Source organism: Lissotriton helveticus, chromosome 1_1 (assembly GCF_964261635.1).
Source record: "Lissotriton helveticus chromosome 1_1, aLisHel1.1, whole genome shotgun sequence".
NCBI classification, from domain to species: Eukaryota; Metazoa; Chordata; class Amphibia; order Caudata; family Salamandridae; genus Lissotriton; species Lissotriton helveticus.
Window position 1 is genome coordinate 217,998,074 of NC_136057.1, and position 13,971 is coordinate 218,012,044.

General features: G+C 37.7%; 14 non-coding genes across 14 annotated transcripts; all 14 read right to left on the bottom strand.

The window, feature by feature from the left end:
- Positions 1-4: 4 nt before the first annotated feature.
- TRNAK-UUU (transfer RNA lysine (anticodon UUU)) lies at positions 5-77 on the bottom strand. Its single transcript has one exon. It is a non-coding gene; the product is annotated as a tRNA-Lys (tRNA).
- A 1,518-nt stretch (positions 78-1,595) lies between these two features.
- TRNAR-UCU (transfer RNA arginine (anticodon UCU)) lies at positions 1,596-1,686 on the bottom strand. The gene is given in 2 exon segments: positions 1,596-1,631; positions 1,650-1,686. It is a non-coding gene; the product is annotated as a tRNA-Arg (tRNA).
- A 327-nt stretch (positions 1,687-2,013) lies between these two features.
- Positions 2,014-2,086, bottom strand: TRNAK-UUU (transfer RNA lysine (anticodon UUU)). The gene has a single exon. It is a non-coding gene; the product is annotated as a tRNA-Lys (tRNA).
- Positions 2,087-3,609: 1,523 nt separating this feature from the next.
- On the bottom strand, positions 3,610-3,700 carry TRNAR-UCU (transfer RNA arginine (anticodon UCU)). Its single transcript is given in 2 exon segments — positions 3,610-3,645; positions 3,664-3,700. It is a non-coding gene; the product is annotated as a tRNA-Arg (tRNA).
- Positions 3,701-4,027: 327 nt separating this feature from the next.
- On the bottom strand, positions 4,028-4,100 carry TRNAK-UUU (transfer RNA lysine (anticodon UUU)). The gene has a single exon. It is a non-coding gene; the product is annotated as a tRNA-Lys (tRNA).
- Positions 4,101-5,970: 1,870 nt separating this feature from the next.
- Positions 5,971-6,061, bottom strand: TRNAR-UCU (transfer RNA arginine (anticodon UCU)). Its single transcript is given in 2 exon segments — positions 5,971-6,006; positions 6,025-6,061. It is a non-coding gene; the product is annotated as a tRNA-Arg (tRNA).
- Positions 6,062-6,388: 327 nt separating this feature from the next.
- TRNAK-UUU (transfer RNA lysine (anticodon UUU)) lies at positions 6,389-6,461 on the bottom strand. The gene has a single exon. It is a non-coding gene; the product is annotated as a tRNA-Lys (tRNA).
- A 1,005-nt stretch (positions 6,462-7,466) lies between these two features.
- Positions 7,467-7,539, bottom strand: TRNAK-UUU (transfer RNA lysine (anticodon UUU)). Its single transcript has one exon. It is a non-coding gene; the product is annotated as a tRNA-Lys (tRNA).
- A 445-nt stretch (positions 7,540-7,984) lies between these two features.
- TRNAR-UCU (transfer RNA arginine (anticodon UCU)) lies at positions 7,985-8,075 on the bottom strand. Its single transcript is given in 2 exon segments — positions 7,985-8,020; positions 8,039-8,075. It is a non-coding gene; the product is annotated as a tRNA-Arg (tRNA).
- Positions 8,076-8,402: 327 nt separating this feature from the next.
- TRNAK-UUU (transfer RNA lysine (anticodon UUU)) lies at positions 8,403-8,475 on the bottom strand. The gene has a single exon. It is a non-coding gene; the product is annotated as a tRNA-Lys (tRNA).
- A 1,518-nt stretch (positions 8,476-9,993) lies between these two features.
- On the bottom strand, positions 9,994-10,084 carry TRNAR-UCU (transfer RNA arginine (anticodon UCU)). Its single transcript is given in 2 exon segments — positions 9,994-10,029; positions 10,048-10,084. It is a non-coding gene; the product is annotated as a tRNA-Arg (tRNA).
- Positions 10,085-10,411: 327 nt separating this feature from the next.
- On the bottom strand, positions 10,412-10,484 carry TRNAK-UUU (transfer RNA lysine (anticodon UUU)). Its single transcript has one exon. It is a non-coding gene; the product is annotated as a tRNA-Lys (tRNA).
- A 1,523-nt stretch (positions 10,485-12,007) lies between these two features.
- TRNAR-UCU (transfer RNA arginine (anticodon UCU)) lies at positions 12,008-12,098 on the bottom strand. The gene is given in 2 exon segments: positions 12,008-12,043; positions 12,062-12,098. It is a non-coding gene; the product is annotated as a tRNA-Arg (tRNA).
- Positions 12,099-12,425: 327 nt separating this feature from the next.
- On the bottom strand, positions 12,426-12,498 carry TRNAK-UUU (transfer RNA lysine (anticodon UUU)). Its single transcript has one exon. It is a non-coding gene; the product is annotated as a tRNA-Lys (tRNA).
- Positions 12,499-13,971: the final 1,473 nt, after the last annotated feature.

Sequence of the window (13,971 nt, forward strand, 5' to 3'; positions counted from 1 at the left end):
CAACCGCCTGAACAGGGACTTGAACCCTGGACCCTCAGATTAAAAGTCTGATGCTCTACCGACTGAGCTATCCAGGCTCTGCTATACTCTGTCTTAAAATCAGCTAAACAAATGTGGACGTACACTGACCTACACTCTATGTATTAATATGGTTACATATATTAGCAATCAAATTTGTAGAGTTTAATAACAAATTGATGTTTTAACCCCTTCCATGCTCATGACGAGCTCAGCTCTTCGTGCAGTACACTTGTCGTGTGCTTATGACGAGCTGAGCTCGTCATGGACAATGGATTTACAGATCATTCAGCACAGGAGGAAAATCTCCTGTAGCATTGAAGGTGTTAAGCATTTGAAATTTCAGCAGCACACGTAATCCATTTTAAATCCTGAAATTTGTACTATCTCATTTTCGGCTGACTTAGAAATCATGTGTCTAAAATGACCTTGTGAAATCAATAAAGTGCCAAATACTATTACTACCTACTAAATTACATACATTTTCAGCAGTTTCTTTGGGAACTTCCTCTTGGGCATAGATTATGCAATGTTTTCAAAGCAAACAGTCTCTGTTTAAGTAGACTTTCTTTCACTGCCATTTTGGTAAATGTTTCTGGTGATGCAGACGCAGGCATTGCTTGTTACTGTTTCAATTAGTTATAAAATAAGAGGAGGGATAAAATTGACCCAGCTGGTGTTTGAACACAAAGCCTTTGAATGCTTTTGCTACATTCGTCTAGGACTCCAAGCCGCTATCCATTGCACTAGAGATCCGACCTGATTCAACACGGTGATCAGAGATTCACAAATAAAAAGATGACCTATCAGCTGTTGACCAACTTTATCAAGTTAATCGGACACTACCTTACATTTTGAACATTGAATTGGGTAAAAGATAATCAACAAACTACATGATACAGTTTGGGTAAGTCTTCTTAACCCTTGTCAAAGAATGTAGAAGACAGATGGGTATGTAATGACTTGATTAAGACTTTTTTGAAACATCTCTAATAGGACTCCCCATTCATTGGATCCTGAAAAGAGTATGCAATTGATATACCTTTTCTTTAACCAAGCCGCCTGAACAGGGACTTGAACCCTGGGCCCTCAGATTAAAAGACTGATGCTCTCCCGACTGAGCTATCCAGGCTCGGAGAGGCCGCTCCACAAAATGACCGTATCAACATTTGGAAGTGTCCCAACTATCACTACATTTCTTAAGATGGTTGCCGGTATTAAGTACTGAATACGCGGAATATAATAATGAATTGGTACTTCAAGCATTTGAAATCTCTTCAGTAAATTTAACCTTATTGTAAGTCCTGAAATTGCTACTATCTCATTTTTTTTGCTGACTTAGAAGTCATATGTTTTTATTGACATTGTAAAATTAAGGAAGGGCCCAAAATCTTACTTCTGAGTAAATTACATTTTCATAAGTACAGCTGCCAATTTCCTCTTCTGCAAAGATTGCGTAATTTGAATAGTATCTATTTAAAATAGACTTCCTTTCACTGCCCTTTTTGGTGAAGCAGAAGCATGCATGCACTGTTTATTACTCTTTTAAACAGTTATGAAATAAATAGGGATAAAACTGACTCTGGTGGGATTCGAACCCACAACCTTTGAATATCTTTTTTACATTCACCTAGAAGTCCAATGCGCTATCCATTGCGCCACAGAGCCAATACGCTCTAATTAGGTGCAGAGATATTCTGAAATGAAATAATGTTGATCAGCTTTATAAAGTTCATTTGATACTATAACCATGGATTTATTTTGAATATTGAATTGGGGAAATTATATTCACCGTCTCAAGTTACATGATACCTTAGGTAAGTCTACGTACGACTTAAGTTTAGTCAAATGGCACATGATATATGAGGCAGATGTGCATTTCACAACTCCATGAAAGACGTTTTTGCAATTTTAGTAATGGAATATCTTATTCGTCATGCAGGGGAACACAAAAAGAGCATCCAATTAGAGTAATTTTTCTTTAAAGGAAGCAACCGCCTGAACAGGGACTTGAACCCTGGACCCTCAGATTAAAAGTCTGATGCTCTACCGACTGAGCTATCCAGGCTCTGCTATACTCTGTCTTAAAATCAGCTAAACAAATGTGGACGTACACTGACCTACACTCTATGTATTAATATGGTTACATATATTAGCAATCAAATTTGTAGAGTTTAATAACAAATTGATGTTTTAACCCCTTCCATGCTCATGACGAGCTCAGCTCTTCGTGCAGTACACTTGTCGTGTGCTTATGACGAGCTGAGCTCGTCATGAACAATGGATTTACAGATCATTCAGCACAGGAGGAAAATCTCCTGTAGCATTGAAGGTGTTAAGCATTTGAAATTTCAGCAGCACACGTAATCCATTTTAAATCCTGAAATTTGTACTATCTCATTTTCGGCTGACTTAGAAATCATGTGTCTAAAATGACCTTGTGAAATCAATAAAGTGCCAAATACTATTACTACCTACTAAATTACATACATTTTCAGCAGTTTCTTTGGGAACTTCCTCTTGGGCATAGATTATGCAATGTTTTCAAAGCAAACAGTCTCTGTTTAAGTAGACTTTCTTTCACTGCCATTTTGGTAAATGTTTCTGGTGATGCAGACGCAGGCATTGCTTGTTACTGTTTCAATTAGTTATAAAATAAGAGGAGGGATAAAATTGACCCAGCTGGTGTTTGAACACAAAGCCTTTGAATGCTTTTGCTACATTCGTCTAGGACTCCAAGCCGCTATCCATTGCACTAGAGATCCGACCTGATTCAACACGGTGATCAGAGATTCACAAATAAAAAGATGACCTATCAGCTGTTGACCAACTTTATCAAGTTAATCGGACACTACCTTACATTTTGAACATTGAATTGGGTAAAAGATAATCAACATGTCAAACCACATGATACAGTTTGGGTAAATCTTCTTAACCCTTGTCAAAGAATGTAGAAGACAGATGGGTATGTAATGACTTGATTAAGACTTTTTTGAAACATCTCTAATAGGACTCCCCATTCATTGGATCCTGAAAAGAGTATGCAATTGACATACCTTTTCTTTAACCAAGCCGCCTGAACAGGGACTTGAACCCTGGGCCCTCAGATTAAAAGTCTGATGCTCTCCCGACTGAGCTATCCAGGCTTCGAGAGGTCGCTCCACAAAATGACCTTATCAACATTTGGAAGTATCCCAACTATCACTACGTTTCTTAAGATGGTTGCCGGTATTAAGTACTGAATACGCGGAATATAATAATGAATTGGTACTTCAAGCATTTGAAATCTCTTCAGTAAATTTAACCTTATTGTAAGTCCTGAAATTGCTACTATCTAATTTTTTTTGCTGACTTAGAAGTCATATGTTTTTATTGACATTGTAAAATTAAGGAAGGGCCCAAAATCTTACTTCTGAGTAAATTACATTTTCATAAGTACAGCTGCCAATTTCCTCTTCTGCAAAGATTGCGTAATTTGAATAGTATCTATTTAAAATAGACTTCCTTTCACTGCCCTTTTTGGTGAAGCAGAAGCATGCATGCACTGTTTATTACTCTTTTAAACAGTTATGAAATAAATAGGGATAAAACTGACTCTGGTGGGATTCGAACCCACAACCTTTGAATATCTTTTTTACATTCACCTAGAAGTCCAATGCGCTATCCATTGCGCCACAGAGCCAATACGCTCTGATTAGGTGCAGAGATATTCTGAAATGAAATAATGTTGATCAGCTTTATAAAGTTCATTTGATACTATAACCATGGATTTATTTTGAATATTGAATTGGGGAAATTATATTCACCGTCTCAAGTTACATGATACCTTAGGTAAGTCTACGTACGACTTAAGTTTAGTCAAATGGCACATGATATATGAGGCAGATGTGCATTTCACAACTCCATGAAAGACGTTTTTGCAATTTTAGTAATGGAATATCTTATTCGTCATGCAGGGGAACACAAAAAGAGCATCCAATTAGAGTAATTTTTCTTTAAAGGAAGCAACCGCCTGAACAGGGACTTGAACCCTGGACCCTCAGATTAAAAGTCTGATGCTCTACCGACTGAGCTATCCAGGCTCTGCTATACTTTGTCTTAAAATCAGCTAAACAAATGTGGACGTACACTGACCTACACTCTATGTATTAATATGGTTACATATATTAGCAATCAAATTTGTAGAGTTTAATAACAAATTGATGTTTTAACCCCTTCCATGCTCATGACGAGCTCAGCTCTTCGTGCAGTACACTTGTCGTGTGCTTATGACGAGCTGAGCTCGTCATGGACAATGGATTTACAGATCATTCAGCACAGGAGGAAAATCTCCTGTAGCATTGAAGGTGTTAAGCATTTGAAATTTCAGCAGCACACGTAATCCATTTTAAATCCTGAAATTTGTACTATCTCATTTTCGGCTGACTTAGAAATCATGTGTCTAAAATGACCTTGTGAAATCAATAAAGTGCCAAATACTATTACTACCTACTAAATTACATACATTTTCAGCAGTTTCTTTGGGAACTTCCTCTTGGGCATAGATTATGCAATGTTTTCAAAGCAAACAGTCTCTGTTTAAGTAGACTTTCTTTCACTGCCATTTTGGTAAATGTTTCTGGTGATGCAGACGCAGGCATTGCTTGTTACTGTTTCAATTAGTTATAAAATAAGAGGAGGGATAAAATTGACCCAGCTGGTGTTTGAACACAAAGCCTTTGAATGCTTTTGCTACATTCGTCTAGGACTCCAAGCCGCTATCCATTGCACTAGAGATCCGACCTGATTCAACACGGTGATCAGAGATTCACAAATAAAAAGATGACCTATCAGCTGTTGACCAACTTTATCAAGTTAATCGGACACTACCTTACATTTTGAACATTGAATTGGGTAAAAGATAATCAACAAACTACATGATACAGTTTGGGTAAGTCTTCTTAACCCTTGTCAAAGAATGTAGAAGACAGATGGGTATGTAATGACTTGATTAAGACTTTTTTGAAACATCTCTAATAGGACTCCCCATTCATTGGATCCTGAAAAGAGTATGCAATTGATATACCTTTTCTTTAACCAAGCCGCCTGAACAGGGACTTGAACCCTGGGCCCTCAGATTAAAAGACTGATATAAATGTAAATGTAGTATACTTGTAAAGCGCACAGCTGCCCCAGCAACGGGGCGTCCCGGCGCTGTATAACTCTGGGGAACCCGTCCTGGCTTTCCCTGTGGGATGGTCCCTGCTGGGAGTCCCCAAGGTGGAGCCAGGCATCCCCGGAATTGGTGGGGCTGTTGTGGAGATTAGGCAAGCTAATGCCCAGAGTTGCCGAGTGTGATCCCTGATTAGAGTAAGCACCGAAGCGAGAATTATCAAGTCCGCTGACCAAGGTCCACGACCCTGCCGCGTCAGGAATCGAACCCTGGTCCCGACCCGACTTCTGCTCTTGGGTCTGCTGCCTCTAACCAGTGAGCCACACTACTGCTCTCCCGACTGAGCTATCCAGGCTCGGAGAGGCCGCTCCACAAAATGACCTTATCAACATTTGGAAGTGTCCCAACTATCACTACATTTCTTAAGATGGTTGCCGGTATTAAGTACTGAATACGCGGAATATAATAATGAATTGGTACTTCAAGCATTTGAAATCTCTTCAGTAAATTTAACCTTATTGTAAGTCCTGAAATTGCTACTATCTCATTTTTTTTGCTGACTTAGAAGTCATATGTTTTTATTGACATTGTAAAATTAAGGAAGGGCCCAAAATCTTACTTCTGAGTAAATTACATTTTCATAAGTACAGCTGCCAATTTCCTCTTCTGCAAAGATTGCGTAATTTGAATAGTATCTATTTAAAATAGACTTCCTTTCACTGCCCTTTTTGGTGAAGCAGAAGCATGCGTGCACTGTTTATTACTCTTTTAAACAGTTATGAAATAAATAGGGATAAAACTGACTCTGGTGGGATTCGAACCCACAACCTTTGAATATCTTTTTTACATTCACCTAGAAGTCCAATGCGCTATCCATTGCGCCACAGAGCCAATACGCTCTAATTAGGTGCAGAGATATTCTGAAATGAAATAATGTTGATCAGCTTTATAAAGTTCATTTGATACTATAACCATGGATTTATTTTGAATATTGAATTGGGGAAATTATATTCACCGTCTCAAGTTACATGATACCTTAGGTAAGTCTACGTACGACTTAAGTTTAGTCAAATGGCACATGATATATGAGGCAGATGTGCATTTCACAACTCCATGAAAGACGTTTTTGCAATTTTAGTAATGGAATATCTTATTCGTCATGCATGGGAACACAAAAAGAGCATCCAATTAGAGTAATTTTTCTTTAAAGGAAGCAACCGCCTGAACAGGGACTTGAACCCTGGACCCTCAGATTAAAAGTCTGATGCTCTACCGACTGAGCTATCCAGGCTCTGCTATACTCTGTCTTAAAATCAGCTAAACAAATGTGGACGTACACTGACCTACACTCTATGTATTAATATGGTTACATATATTAGCAATCAAATTTGTAGAGTTTAATAACAAATTGATGTTTTAACCCCTTCCATGCTCATGACGAGCTCAGCTCTTCGTGCAGTACACTTGTCGTGTGCTTATGACGAGCTGAGCTCGTCATGAACAATGGATTTACAGATCATTCAGCACAGGAGGAAAATCTCCTGTAGCATTGAAGGTGTTAAGCATTTGAAATTTCAGCAGCACACGTAATCCATTTTAAATCCTGAAATTTGGACTATCTCATTTTCGGCTGACTTAGAAATCATGTGTCTAAAATGACCTTGTGAAATCAATAAAGTGCCAAATACTATTACTACCTACTAAATTACATACATTTTCAGCAGTTTCTTTGGGAACTTCCTCTTGGGCATAGATTATGCAATGTTTTCAAAGCAAACAGTCTCTGTTTAAGTAGACTTTCTTTCACTGCCATTTTGGTAAATGTTTCTGGTGATGCAGACGCAGGCATTGCTTGTTACTGTTTCAATTAGTTATAAAATAAGAGGAGGGATAAAATTGACCCAGCTGGTGTTTGAACACAAAGCCTTTGAATGCTTTTGCTACATTCGTCTAGGACTCCAAGCCGCTATCCATTGCACTAGAGATCCGACCTGATTCAACACGGTGATCAGAGATTCACAAATAAAAAGATGACCTATCAGCTGTTGACCAACTTTATCAAGTTAATCGGACACTACCTTACATTTTGAACATTGAATTGGGTAAAAGATAATCAACATGTCAAACTACATGATACAGTTTGGGTAAATCTTATTAACCCTTGTCAAAGAATGTAGAAGACAGATGGGTATGTAATGACTTGATTAAGACTTTTTTGAAACATCTCTAATAGGACTCCCCATTCATTGGATCCTGAAAAGAGTATGCAATTGACATACCTTTTCTTTAACCAAGCTGCCTGAACAGGGACTTGAACCCTGGGCCCTCAGATTAAAAGTCTGATGCTCTCCCGACTGAGCTATCCAGGCTTCGAGAGGTCGTTCCACAAAATGACCTTATCAACATTTGGAAGTATCCCAACTATCACTACGTTTCTTAAGATGGTTGCCGGTATTAAGTACTGAATACGCGGAATATAATAATGAATTGGTACTTCAAGCATTTGAAATCTCTTCAGTAAATGTAACCTTTTTGTAAGTCCTGAAATTGCTACTATCTAATTTTTTTTGCTGACTTAGAAGTCATATGTTTTTATTGACATTGTAAAATTAAGGAAGGGCCCAAAATCTTACTTCTGAGTAAATTACATTTTCATAAGTACAGCTGCCAATTTCCTCTTCTGCAAAGATTGCGTAATTTGAATAGTATCTATTTAAAATAGACTTCCTTTCACTGCCCTTTTTGGTGAAGCAGAAGCATGCATGCACTGTTTATTACTCTTTTAAACAGTTATGAAATAAATAGGGATAAAACTGACTCTGGTGGGATTCGAACCCACAACCTTTGAATATCTTTTTTACATTCACCTAGAAGTCCAATGCGCTATCCATTGCGCCACAGAGCCAATACGCTCTGAATAGGTGCAGAGATATTCTGAAATGAAATAATGTTGATCAGCTTTATAAAGTTCATTTGATACTATAACCATGGATTTATTTTGAATATTGAATTGGGGAAATTATATTCACCGTCTCAAGTTACATGATACCTTAGGTAAGTCTACGTACGACTTAAGTTTAGTCAAATGGCACATGATATATGAGGCAGATGTGCATTTCACAACTCCATGAAAGACGTTTTTGCAATTTTAGTAATGGAATATCTTATTCGTCATGCAGGGGAACACAAAAAGAGCATCCAATTAGAGTAATTTTTCTTTAAAGGAAGCAACCGCCTGAACAGGGACTTGAACCCTGGACCCTCAGATTAAAAGTCTGATGCTCTACCGACTGAGCTATCCAGGCTCTGCTATACTCTGTCTTAAAATCAGCTAAACAAATGTGGACGTACACTGACCTACACTCTATGTATTAATATGGTTACATATATTAGCAATCAAATTTGTAGAGTTTAATAACAAATTGATGTTTTAACCCCTTCCATGCTCATGACGAGCTCAGCTCTTCGTGCAGTACACTTGTCGTGTGCTTATGACGAGCTGAGCTCGTCATGGACAATGGATTTACAGATCATTCAGCACAGGAGGAAAATCTCCTGTAGCATTGAAGGTGTTAAGCATTTGAAATTTCAGCAGCACACGTAATCCATTTTAAATCCTGAAATTTGTACTATCTCATTTTCGGCTGACTTAGAAATCATGTGTCTAAAATGACCTTGTGAAATCAATAAAGTGCCAAATACTATTACTACCTACTAAATTACATACATTTTCAGCAGTTTCTTTGGGAACTTCCTCTTGGGCATAGATTATGCAATGTTTTCAAAGCAAACAGTCTCTGTTTAAGTAGACTTTCTTTCACTGCCATTTTGGTAAATGTTTCTGGTGATGCAGACGCAGGCATTGCTTGTTACTGTTTCAATTAGTTATAAAATAAGAGGAGGGATAAAATTGACCCAGCTGGTGTTTGAACACAAAGCCTTTGAATGCTTTTGCTACATTCGTCTAGGACTCCAAGCCGCTATCCATTGCACTAGAGATCCGACCTGATTCAACACGGTGATCAGAGATTCACAAATAAAAAGATGACCTATCAGCTGTTGACCAACTTTATCAAGTTAATCGGACACTACCTTACATTTTGAACATTGAATTGGGTAAAAGATAATCAACAAACTACATGATACAGTTTGGGTAAGTCTTCTTAACCCTTGTCAAAGAATGTAGAAGACAGATGGGTATGTAATGACTTGATTAAGACTTTTTTGAAACATCTCTAATAGGACTCCCCATTCATTGGATCCTGAAAAGAGTATGCAATTGATATACCTTTTCTTTAACCAAGCCGCCTGAACAGGGACTTGAACCCTGGGCCCTCAGATTAAAAGACTGATGCTCTCCCGACTGAGCTATCCAGGCTCGGAGAGGCCGCTCCACAAAATGACCGTATCAACATTTGGAAGTGTCCCAACTATCACTACATTTCTTAAGATGGTTGCCGGTATTAAGTACTGAATACGCGGAATATAATAATGAATTGGTACTTCAAGCATTTGAAATCTCTTCAGTAAATTTAACCTTATTGTAAGTCCTGAAATTGCTACTATCTCATTTTTTTTGCTGACTTAGAAGTCATATGTTTTTATTGACATTGTAAAATTAAGGAAGGGCCCAAAATCTTACTTCTGAGTAAATTACATTTTCATAAGTACAGCTGCCAATTTCCTCTTCTGCAAAGATTGCGTAATTTGAATAGTATCTATTTAAAATAGACTTCCTTTCACTGCCCTTTTTGGTGAAGCAGAAGCATGCATGCACTGTTTATTACTCTTTTAAACAGTTATGAAATAAATAGGGATAAAACTGACTCTGGTGGGATTCGAACCCACAACCTTTGAATATCTTTTTTACATTCACCTAGAAGTCCAATGCACTATCCATTGCGCCACAGAGCCAATACGCTCTAATTAGGTGCAGAGATATTCTGAAATGAAATAATGTTGATCAGCTTTATAAAGTTCATTTGATACTATAACCATGGATTTATTTTGAATATTGAATTGGGGAAATTATATTCACCGTCTCAAGTTACATGATACCTTAGGTAAGTCTACGTACGACTTAAGTTTAGTCAAATGGCACATGATATATGAGGCAGATGTGCATTTCACAACTCCATGAAAGACGTTTTTGCAATTTTAGTAATGGAATATCTTATTCGTCATGCAGGGGAACACAAAAAGAGCATCCAATTAGAGTAATTTTTCTTTAAAGGAAGCAACCGCCTGAACAGGGACTTGAACCCTGGACCCTCAGATTAAAAGTCTGATGCTCTACCGACTGAGCTATCCAGGCTCTGCTATACTCTGTCTTAAAATCAGCTAAACAAATGTGGACGTACACTGACCTACACTCTATGTATTAATATGGTTACATATATTAGCAATCAAATTTGTAGAGTTTAATAACAAATTGATGTTTTAACCCCTTCCATGCTCATGACGAGCTCAGCTCTTCGTGCAGTACACTTGTCGTGTGCTTATGACGAGCTGAGCTCGTCATGAACAATGGATTTACAGATCATTCAGCACAGGAGGAAAATCTCCTGTAGCATTGAAGGTGTTAAGCATTTGAAATTTCAGCAGCACACGTAATCCATTTTAAATCCTGAAATTTGGACTATCTCATTTTCGGCTGACTTAGAAATCATGTGTCTAAAATGACCTTGTGAAATCAATAAAGTGCCAAATACTATTACTACCTACTAAATTACATACATTTTCAGCAGTTTCTTTGGGAACTTCCTCTTGGGCATAGATTATGCAATGTTTTCAAAGCAAACAGTCTCTGTTTAAGTAGACTTTCTTTCACTGCCATTTTGGTAAATGTTTCTGGTGATGCAGACGCAGGCATTGCTTGTTACTGTTTCAATTAGTTATAAAATAAGAGGAGGGATAAAATTGACCCAGCTGGTGTTTGAACACAAAGCCTTTGAATGCTTTTGCTACATTCGTCTAGGACTCCAAGCCGCTATCCATTGCACTAGAGATCCGACCTGATTCAACACGGTGATCAGAGATTCACAAATAAAAAGATGACCTATCAGCTGTTGACCAACTTTATCAAGTTAATCGGACACTACCTTACATTTTGAACATTGAATTGGGTAAAAGATAATCAACATGTCAAACTACATGATACAGTTTGGGTAAATCTTCTTAACCCTTGTCAAAGAATGTAGAAGACAGATGGGTATGTAATGACTTGATTAAGACTTTTTTGAAACATCTCTAATAGGACTCCCCATTCATTGGATCCTGAAAAGAGTATGCAATTGACATACCTTTTCTTTAACCAAGCCGCCTGAACAGGGACTTGAACCCTGGGCCCTCAGATTAAAAGTCTGATGCTCTCCCGACTGAGCTATCCAGGCTTCGAGAGGTCACTCCACAAAATGACCTTATCAACATTTGGAAGTATCCCAACTATCACTACGTTTCTTAAGATGGTTGCCGGTATTAAGTACTGAATACGCGGAATATAATAATGAATTGGTACTTCAAGCATTTGAAATCTCTTCAGTAAATGTAACCTTATTGTAAGTCCTGAAATTGCTACTATCTAATTTTTTTTGCTGACTTAGAAGTCATATGTTTTTATTGACATTGTAAAATTAAGGAAGGGCCCAAAATCTTACTTCTGAGTAAATTACATTTTCATAAGTACAGCTGCCAATTTCCTCTTCTGCAAAGATTGCGTAATTTGAATAGTATCTATTTAAAATAGACTTCCTTTCACTGCCCTTTTTGGTGAAGCAGAAGCATGCATGCACTGTTTATTACTCTTTTAAACAGTTATGAAATAAATAGGGATAAAACTGACTCTGGTGGGATTCGAACCCACAACCTTTGAATATCTTTTTTACATTCACCTAGAAGTCCAATGCGCTATCCATTGCGCCACAGAGCCAATACGCTCTGATTAGGTGCAGAGATATTCTGAAATGAAATAATGTTGATCAGCTTTATAAAGTTCATTTGATACTATAACCATGGATTTATTTTGAATATTGAATTGGGGAAATTATATTCACCGTCTCAAGTTACATGATACCTTAGGTAAGTCTACGTACGACTTAAGTTTAGTCAAATGGCACATGATATATGAGGCAGATGTGCATTTCACAACTCCATGAAAGACGTTTTTGCAATTTTAGTAATGGAATATCTTATTCGTCATGCAGGGGAACACAAAAAGAGCATCCAATTAGAGTAATTTTTCTTTAAAGGAAGCAACCGCCTGAACAGGGACTTGAACCCTGGACCCTCAGATTAAAAGTCTGATGCTCTACCGACTGAGCTATCCAGGCTCTGCTATACTCTGTCTTAAAATCAGCTAAACAAATGTGGACGTACACTGACCTACACTCTATGTATTAATATGGTTACATATATTAGCAATCAAATTTGTAGAGTTTAATAACAAATTGATGTTTTAACCCCTTCCATGCTCATGACGAGCTCAGCTCTTCGTGCAGTACACTTGTCGTGTGCTTATGACGAGCTGAGCTCGTCATGGACAATGGATTTACAGATCATTCAGCACAGGAGGAAAATCTCCTGTAGCATTGAAGGTGTTAAGCATTTGAAATTTCAGCAGCACACGTAATCCATTTTAAATCCTGAAATTTGTACTATCTCATTTTCGGCTGACTTAGAAATCATGTGTCTAAAATGACCTTGTGAAATCAATAAAGTGCCAAATACTATTACTACCTACTAAATTACATACATTTTCAGCAGTTTCTTTGGGAACTTCCTCTTGGGCATAGATTATGCAATGTTTTCAAAGCAAACAGTCTCTGTTTAAGTAGACTTTCTTTCACTGCCATTTTGGTAAATGTTTCTGGTGATGCAGACGCAGGCATTGCTTGTTACTGTTTCAATTAGTTATAAAATAAGAGGAGGGATAAAATTGACCCAGCTGGTGTTTGAACACAAAGCCTTTGAATGCTTTTGCTACATTCGTCTAGGACTCCAAGCCGCTATCCATTGCACTAGAGATCCGACCTGATTCAACACGGTGATCAGAGATTCACAAATAAAAAGATGACCTATCAGCTGTTGACCAACTTTATCAAGTTAATCGGACACTACCTTACATTTTGAACATTGAATTGGGTAAAAGATAATCAACAAACTACATGATACAGTTTGGGTAAGTCTTCTTAACCCTTGTCAAAGAATGTAGAAGACAGATGGGTATGTAATGACTTGATTAAGACTTTTTTGAAACATCTCTAATAGGACTCCCCATTCATTGGATCCTGAAAAGAGTATGCAATTGATATACCTTTTCTTTAACCAAGCCGCCTGAACAGGGACTTGAACCCTGGGCCCTCAGATTAAAAGACTGATGCTCTCCCGACTGAGCTATCCAGGCTCGGAGAGGCCGCTCCACAAAATGACCGTATCAACATTTGGAAGTGTCCCAACTATCACTACATTTCTTAAGATGGTTGCCGGTATTAAGTACTGAATACGCGGAATATAATAATGAATTGGTACTTCAAGCATTTGAAATCTCTTCAGTAAATTTAACCTTATTGTAAGTCCTGAAATTGCTACTATCTCATTTTTTTTGCTGACTTAGAAGTCATATGTTTTTATTGACATTGTAAAATTAAGGAAGGGCCCAAAATCTTACTTCTGAGTAAATTACATTTTCATAAGTACAGCTGCCAATTTCCTCTTCTGCAAAGATTGCGTAATTTGAATAGTATCTATTTAAAATAGACTTCCTTTCACTGCCCTTTTTGGTGAAGCAGAAGCATGCATGCACT